Here is an 8,842-nt window from a genome sequence, read left to right as displayed (position 1 = left end):
ACCAAGGCCATGCTTCCCAAAGCCTGCTCTTAACCAAGGCCATGCTTTCCAAAGCCTGCTCTTAACCCAGGAGGGAGCTGGGGGGGGGGGGGGGGGGGGGGGGGGGGATGCAGGCCCCTTCTTGGACAATACCAGATTCTTCAGGCACCCCACTGCCTAACTGTTAAAGGAGGCTGCAACATTCCTGGGCAACTTTGCAGATCTGAACAGCTCTGAAAAGGCCTGGCCGCTCTCCTGGTCTTCCCTCCTCCTCTCTCGCACTTGGGAGGCCAACCTGTGGTGCTTTTCCCATTCAGTCTGAGCCTTCTCCCACAGGAGTTTCTCCCACCCCCATCCACACTCCTTGAATCGCATCTTGGCACATGCTGCTTGGGCACCTCAAACTAATACAAGGTACAGGCAAACGAGGAGGGAGAAAGCAAAGAGAAGAGGCAGGCCGAAGGCGGCTCTGTGTGGACTTAGACCTCCCTAGGCCTCTGAAATTCTCCTCCCTGGCTGGCTTTTGTAATTTACTAGTGGGCTCCTTTCAACTAGTCAACTACAAAACCTCCATTTGTCTGTCGGACCTGAGGGGTGAGGGCACTCATCCACATCTCCGCACACTGTGGAGCCTTGATGACAGCAGCCAGGGGGAACCAGAGGCCAGATGTGGTGGTGAGGCAGCCAGCCAGCTCCTAGGAGGCTGAGGAAGGCATTAAGGCTGGAGGCCATCTGAGGTAAAGGGAGGGAGGAAGGAGCCGGGCCATCTGGGAGAGCCTGTCTCATCCCCCCATCAGGGTTTCAATGGTGTGGGAGTGGGTAGGGTGATGTGTGGGAGGGTTGGGGGATGGGCTAGGAACATCAAAACCCCTTCACAAGGTTCAGCAAGACCTGTCCTAGGCTCATTGACTTCAGTTTCCCTATTGGTTTTGAAGCCAAGTAAGTCATTTCCGGCTGTTCTGCAAACATCAGCTCCAATCGATAGCATCGGAATCGTTTCTTTGCCCCATTTGTTTTCAACAGCCTGCCACTGGCAGTCCCCCACGCTGACTTCCTCCAGCAGCAGCTGTGCTCTTGGGGCTCCCTGTGGGTGTGTGGCAGAGATCCCCAGCCGAGCTGCAATCATAAGTCCAGGCCTTTAATCTCTGGCTCAGAGGGATAAGGCTCTGGGTTTGCCTCCCTGAGCAGATTATAGGCACTTACTGTGCAAGCACCAGCCAGCCTTCCTCTCCCTGGGTCTGTCTGCTCTGGAGAGGAGCATTTCTGGGATAAACAGGACCCTCCCTCCCCTACAGACATTCCCTAAGACTTTGCAAGCTTTAGCCCCTGTAGGGAAGCCAGCAGCAAGGTTCCTAGGAATTAAAGACGTTCTGTGAAGGCCCAGGACTGTGTGGCTCTGAGATAAAGTTCTGGGATAGTCATACATCACTAGATCATCTCATCATGTTCTCACTTACAGTTCCACCAAGCTCCCACCTCCTCAAGTTTATTGAGCAAATCTTTCTGAGCCTCTGTTGCATGGCCAGCACTGTGCTCCTTATCTAGCACCCTGCCCCAAACTTCTTTTAGAGAGGCCCCTGGAGACAGCCAGCTGCCACCACTGTTTATCCAAACTGTGATGGTCATCAAGTCCTGGGAAACAGAAGGGTGGATCTAGGACACAGGGAGAGACCATTGACTTGACCACTACTCTGCCTCTGCCTGTCTTCATCATGTTGGCCATGCTAATCAATGGATTTTCACCAGGGTGGGGGCTGTTCGACAAAAAGGATCTCTCTTCTCTCTCTCTCCTCTCTTCTCTTCCCTCTCTTCTTCTTCTTCTTCTTCTTCTTCTTCTTCTTCTTCTTCTTCTTCTTCTTCTTCTCCTTCTCTCTCTCTCTCTCTCTCTCTCTCTCTCTCTCTCTCTCTCTCTCTCTCTCACACACACACACACACACACACACACACACACACACCAGGAAGAAAGTTATACAGAAGAGAAGAAGCTGTATGTGGGCAGGCTGCCTTGTTCACAGCTGGATCTCCACTCCTAGCCCTGTGCTGGGCACTTAGCAGATGTGTAACCAGGACTTAGTGAACAAGTAAGTGGTGTGAGAGAGAGAGAAAAAAAGAGAGAGAGAATTTAAAATTCAGATCAGGGGCTATAGTGTATTATTCATTAAAAACAGAAAGTAATGATGAATGTACTTCTATTTATGGCTGAGTAAAAGTGGTCACGGGAGGAGACAGAGGAAGGAAAGTCATCAAGAAGGAGACAGTGAATCGGGACCAGCCGAGCACCACAGAGGGGAAGGTCCACTTCCCCTCCAGACTCTCTTAGAGAGAGTCTCAGCCCTCTCTATGCCCTGTCTGCCACTCCTGCTTGCTCCTCAACAAAGGAGCAAAATCTGCCTTCAAAACATCACCATTGTTATTCTTCCAAGCTTTAAGATCTTTCCAATGACAGAGACACCTTCTCGGAAGGTGGATATGTTCAGGAAGGAGGGTGGAATGTCACCCAGACTATCTCCCTGGCCCTGGGCTGAAACCTGGTTCTAGTTTTGGTTCCAACATAACCCATATAAGCCTGGTAACAGTTTCTCTATCTGGAAAGCAAAGAGCGCAGCAGGGACAGTTTTACTTTGAGAGATCTGTCTTTCCATCAAGGTAGGCCTCCATCAGTCCTTTCTGCTGGGTACCACATCTCTCTAGAAGTTAGATCTCCATACAGCGACCCCAGTTGGAGCCCTCCTGATTGCTATAGTGTGGCCCCACCAGATTCTTCCACTTTCCCCACTGTGACAGATGGGCTTGAAAAAACAATCTAAAAATATAACACAGGTGGCTACCATTTTCTTTCTTTACTTATTTTCACCACTCCACATCCTAGGACCCAGAGTTCAGCCTCGCAAGCAATGCAGCTCAGCATCATTATGACAGTGCCATGCACAGGACAGGAACAAGGGCAGACAAGCACAGGGGTGAGATAATGCATCAAGTGGCTGGTAGAAGCCATGATTGATTACAATGTTGGGAGCTGGCCAGGGCACCTGGGCAAAGGGGTTGGCAAACATGTTGGTGTCTTGGCACATCTTCTCCTGGGATTTGGGTCAGGTTCTAGGCTGGAGGACAAAATGTCTCCTGTTAAGTCCTCTGAAGGAAAACGGGGGGGGGGGTGGGGGTAGGATGTCTGTCTTGGAGAAGTGGACGGAGAGGTTCTAAATCACCAGCTGTAGTGGAGTCATAGGAAATGTACTCCCCTAGACCACAGGGATAGGTGTGCTAATCCAGGAACCTTTTGTTGGGCAATGCCTAGTGCTTACAGACTTCATCCCGGGGGCCTGACCTAACCTGACCCAACAACCTCTGTAAGGAGCTAAGACAAGAGTCTCCTCTTTACAAATAAAGAAATGGGTCAGACAAAACAGAAATGCAGAAACAGTGCCTTGGCTCAGGTGCCCTTGTCCCAGCAAGGCCCTAATGTGGCTATACGAAGAAATGAGGCAGCAGGGCCAGGAAACAGAGTTCTCCTCCTGGGGAGGCGATGTGTCACAGTAGTTAAGCATTTGTGTCTACCAAGCCAGATTGTCAAGCCCTTGATTCTGTCATCAACAGAATCACTTTGTGACCATGGAAAGGTCATGAGCTTCCTCTCTACATGTCTTAATTCCCTTCTTTCTTAGCAAAGAGACTAGGGCGTTGGCACATGAGGGGTTTGTGGGGGCATAAGTGCATTTAATGCTGGCAAAACCATACTGCATAACACCACAATTGTTAATCATTCTGCCATGACTTGGGGGCTTTAAACCTCTCTCCCCATAGATGAGCTCCATTGGACACTCTTCCCTTATACCAAGAGAGACCATCTGCTCTCCTTAGCATCCAGTGGGTCTTAAACAAGAATGTCCCTTGGCAAAGAAAGGTAAAGAAAGAAAGAGAAGTGCCTATCCCACTGCTTAGAGCAAAGCTAGGCTCTAAAAAGAAGCTCCTGGGGCATGGGATAGCAGGGATGGGACTGCCGTGGGAGATGGAGACAGGAAGCAAAGAGAAGTCATGGCATCTTCTCACAAGCATTGCAGGGGCTAGACCATGCCCAGCTTCACTATCCTCAAGAGTGAATAAAAGCATTAACAGTATCATTTGATAAAGGACCCCCAACATTCCTCTGCCTCTCCTACAAGGTCCCTGTGGTAATCCACAGTCCTTGAATTAGGCGAGTCCCGTTGCCAGACCCTGGACTGTTACATAGCATTCTCCTTTGTTCCTGGAGACTCACCATGCTAGTTTCACTGTGCGCAGAAACTCTGGAGACCACTGTTGTGAACTCTAAGCATCAAGGTTGACAAAGTGCTCAGTGAGCTTGCAGGCCTGCCTGGGATTAACCTGACCAGGAGATGAAAAGGTTTTGCCAAATGGGCAGGCTTGTGTAGGGCACAACTCACTAGCTCAGTCTCACGTGCTATGCTCCCAGAAGCAAGCTGGGTCTGGCAGCTCTGACCTTGGATAAATTCCCTGCTTCTGGAGATAGATCCAGAGGAAATGAACCCACACTGGGAAGTGCCCCAGATGTGCATGATGTCTTTCTATACCCCCAAATGTTGTGAAATGTTAGTTGAATATGTGTTACATTTGTTTATTCTGTGGAACATTTGTTTAATGATGCAAAGATGTGTTGCATTCTTTTATGTTGCATTTGTTTAACTCTATGAAGCTGTGATACTTGCCTGTTTAGCTGAACAGCCAATAGCTAGACAGGAGAAAGGATAGGCAAGGCTGGTAGGCAGAGAGAATAAATAGGAGGAGAAATCTGGGAAGAGAAGACTGAGGAGCAAGAAAGGGAGAATGGAGAGGAGGATTCCAGGGGCCTGCCACCCAGCTACACAGCCAGTCACGGAGTAAGAAGTAAAGAAAGGTATAGAGAAAGGTAAAAGCCCAGAGGCAAAAGATAGATGGGATATTTTTTTTTAAAGCTAGCTAGAAATAAGCCAAGCTAAAGCTGTGCATTCATAAGAAAGAGTAAGTCTCCATGTGATTATTTGGAAACTGGGTGGTGGGCCCCTCAAAGAATAAAGAGCAAAGAGTTCAAGAACAAAAACCAAACTACACCAAAGGGAACCCCATAAAATCAGAAAGAACAGCATTGGGAAACTATAGTTTAATTTGTTCACCTAGGATAGTGTTCCTTAGTATACTGGGGTTTGTGGGCTCCTTTGAAAATGCAATTAAAGTTTATAGACAGTTTTGAAAGGATCACAGACATACTCCCCAAAAGATTGTCCCTGGATCCCTAACTTGGGGCATCTCCTTGGGTTTGGTGTGTATATAAAATAGTGAGACTTCCTAAGTTCTCCAAGTAGCCAGTAAGATTCTTTAAAAAACAAAACAAAACAAAACAAAGAAAACAACCTTTGCTGATGCTTTAAAAACCATATCCCATCCCATAGCCTCACAAATCTTAGAGTTATCATGTTCATGAAAATGAGACTCTGAGAAGCTAGGTGACTTTTCCCGAAGTCACAGAGTTGACAGTGATAGACACAGTTTACGGCAGCCACCTGGACAGAATCCTTACACATGTTCACTCCAACTTCCCAACAGAAGCAAAAGCCAGATATTATTATTCAACTTTGCAGACAAGGGCTCCAAAGCTTGGAAAAGCCAAGGAACTTCCTGATGATCACACAGTGACAAGGGACAGAACTGGCACTGGAGCCCAGGACTGCCCTAGAGCCTAGAACCTCACCTTTTATTAAAACAAACAACGGGCAGCTCTTTGGTGAAGGACTTTCTAAGGAACACTTAGAATCCCAATAGCCACTATGAAGCAGGGAGCACTTGAGTGAGTTCACAAGCTGTTAAACTGCAGGTCTCAACCTCATGAGAGGTCACATAACAGAATGTGGGGTCACAAAGAACTTGGCCACCACAAAAACTTCTGAACACATAACAACCAAACATCAACTCAATATTAAACATGAATGAATTTGAGGTGCTTCCACCTCGCTCACCTGTGTTGCATACTGTAACTTCACTTCATAGGGAACACATGACATGCATACTTTATGCTGTACATGCCCTCACACCATGCACCCTCACCAAAGGCCGCCTGAAACACCTTGGCTCATACTCAAGAATATTGTTAAGTTTAAATTGCAGTGTTTTTTTTTTAATTGAAATACAGTTTTCTGCTCTTACAGAAATGAAGAGTTTAATAACAGAAAACAAGACTTTTTATATTTTCTACCATCTTTCTCCAGCATGTAAGCATCAAAGTGTGGTGGGTATTGTGTTCCCTGAAATATTGTGTGTTCCCTGAAATAAACATATCTGGGGTCAGAGAACAGACAGCCACTAGAACAAAGCCAAAAATGGTGGCTAGAAAATAGGAAGAGTAAGCCCTAACAGAAGTTGGGCGGTGGTGGTACACACCTTTAATCCCAGCACTTGGGAGGCAGAGCTAGCTGGATCTCTTTAATCCCAGAAACCCAACCTTTAATCCCAGGGAGTTGGGGCAGAAAGAGAAAGGTATATAAGGCATGAGGGCCAGGAACTAAGGAGTTAAGCATTTAGTTAGTTAAGCTTTTGGCTTGGTTAAGTTCTTAGACTTTTAGCAACAGTTCAGCTGAGACCCATTCAGATGAGGACACAGAGGCTTCCAGTCTGAGGAAACAGGATCAGCTAAGGAACTGTTGAGGTGAGAAAGCTGTGGCTTGTTCTGCTTCTCTGATCTTCCAGCATTCACTCCAATAACTGGCCTCAGGTTTGATTTCATTAACAAGTACCTTTTAAGATTCCTACTACATCAAAGTATGTGTCTTTGGGTTACTTTGTGTTAGAATATTGACTTTGAAAATAACTGTTTGAGTCAGTGAGACGGCTAAGCAAATAAAGGCTCTTGCCACCAAGCATGATGACCTGAGTTCCACTCTTGGGACCCTCATGGTAGAAGGCGAGAACCAACTCCTGAAAACTGCCCTCTGACCCTCATAGGAGTGCCATACCATGGCATGTGTAACCCACCTCAGAAAAATAGATACAATGAAAATGCAGTTTGAGTTGCCGATTTTTGTTTCACAGAAAATTACTAAATGAATTTGCATTGGGATTAGAATAGAATTTCCAATACTTTCTGAAATGGCCCTAAACATTCTTCTGTCATTTCTTGTTACATATTTATGAGAAACAGTGTTCTCAATATTGATGATCACAAAATCAAAATATCAACTGTAAAACCAGAACACTAAAGGTACTTCACTTCCTGCAGAATCAAATGTTCAGCCAAGTCAGTTCGCTACGTTAAAACAAACACATCAACCTCCTGAGTATGTAGGTTTGCTCTAATCTTTAATGAATAGTAAAAGTATATACACACAAAGAGTTATTTTTAAATAGATTTCTTTATGATTTATTATTAGCAAATGTTTTATAGCTATTTTATATATTCAGGATCATATAAAAACTCCTGGGATAAAGAAGGGTCACATGGGAAAGTTGAAGATGCCATGAGTCAAGTCACTTAACAGTTTGCACGGATCTGGATCTTCTAGGATCCACATGTCTCAGGGGCCATGCCACTTGCCTTAGTGACGGTAAAAGCTGAGGTCACCTGGCATGTATCGGTAGTAACGCACACCGCTTTGGCTCCTGAAGTTTTCTAACTTTCACTTGCCACCTACACTCTTGGTTTCGAGGCCTGTGTCCACCTCTCAGCCTCAGTAACCCAAGGACTTTAACTTCCTTTGGAAGCATGGCCTCTCTTTGAGCTCATCATTGGCCTGTTCTTACTCTTGGGATCGCTTGTGTCTCCTCATACCTGGTGACACCGCCTTGGTTTCCACCCTCCGGCCAGGCATGTCTCCCTGGAGGTGGAGTGAGAGGGAAGTTGTCCACACACATTGTATGTGCTGTCAAGCAGAGAGAGGAGGGTTCTGGAAACCTGGCTGGGGATATGAGGGATGGAGGAAGGACAGACACACACACAAAAAAGCTGGCATCTGGTGGGCCCTGGGCACACTGACAGAGGGTGCCGGCTGAGCCACAGCCCAGGACCTCTGCATGTTTACTATGTACAGCACAGGAAGAGGGGTCGACTACTCTTGGTAGGAGGTTTCTGTAGGGAAGCGTTCTCAAGCTGTAAGCATCACAGAGGGGGAAATTGGTTGATGATTTCTGTACATTCTGTCAACATTCACACATGGATCAGAGGAAGGTTTGGCCAGTTCCCTGAGCCTGAACTTGGGAAGGCTTTGCCAATTTTCATGGGTCTGTGGCACTGGGGTCCTTGACATGGCTGTGCCCATGCTAACCATGCAGATTCGCTCAGGACTTTGTCTGTTCCCCACAGGCATACTAAGTTGCCATGGATTATATATGCAGTAATTATGCTCAGCTCCACCGTAATCTGAGTTCTAGGTATCCTGGCACAATCATTTAGATATCTGCACCAGTGTGAATGCAAGTATGGCATACACCTCCACCAGCTTCAGTTATGTGTGTGTGCCTCATCCACCCATCTATCAAGCACCAACAGAGTGCAAGTCTTTGAGCTATATGCTTTGGATACACAAAGGAAATGATTTTTAAGCTCCTGCATCAATCCAAGATCTATGCTTCATAATTTTTTACACATTTGAATTTAATGATTTAGATCATCACTGATGATTTAAGGCATTTTTATTTTTGTTTGTGACACTAAGGACAGAAACCAAGGGACTATACACAGTGAACAAGAGCTCTACCTAGCTTACGGCAGGCATTTCCTTTTTCTTTTAATTTTAATGTATTTGTGTGTGTTGCACACGTGTGCACCTGTGTATATATGCATGCACCAAGTCACACATGTGGAGGTCATAGGAGTTGGTTCTCTCCTTTGGCCATGTAAGGC

The sequence above is a fragment of the Onychomys torridus genome, chromosome 1 (genome assembly GCF_903995425.1).
Source record: "Onychomys torridus chromosome 1, mOncTor1.1, whole genome shotgun sequence".
In the NCBI taxonomy this organism is placed as follows: Eukaryota; Metazoa; Chordata; class Mammalia; order Rodentia; family Cricetidae; genus Onychomys; species Onychomys torridus.
This window is presented reverse-complemented; position numbering follows the sequence as displayed.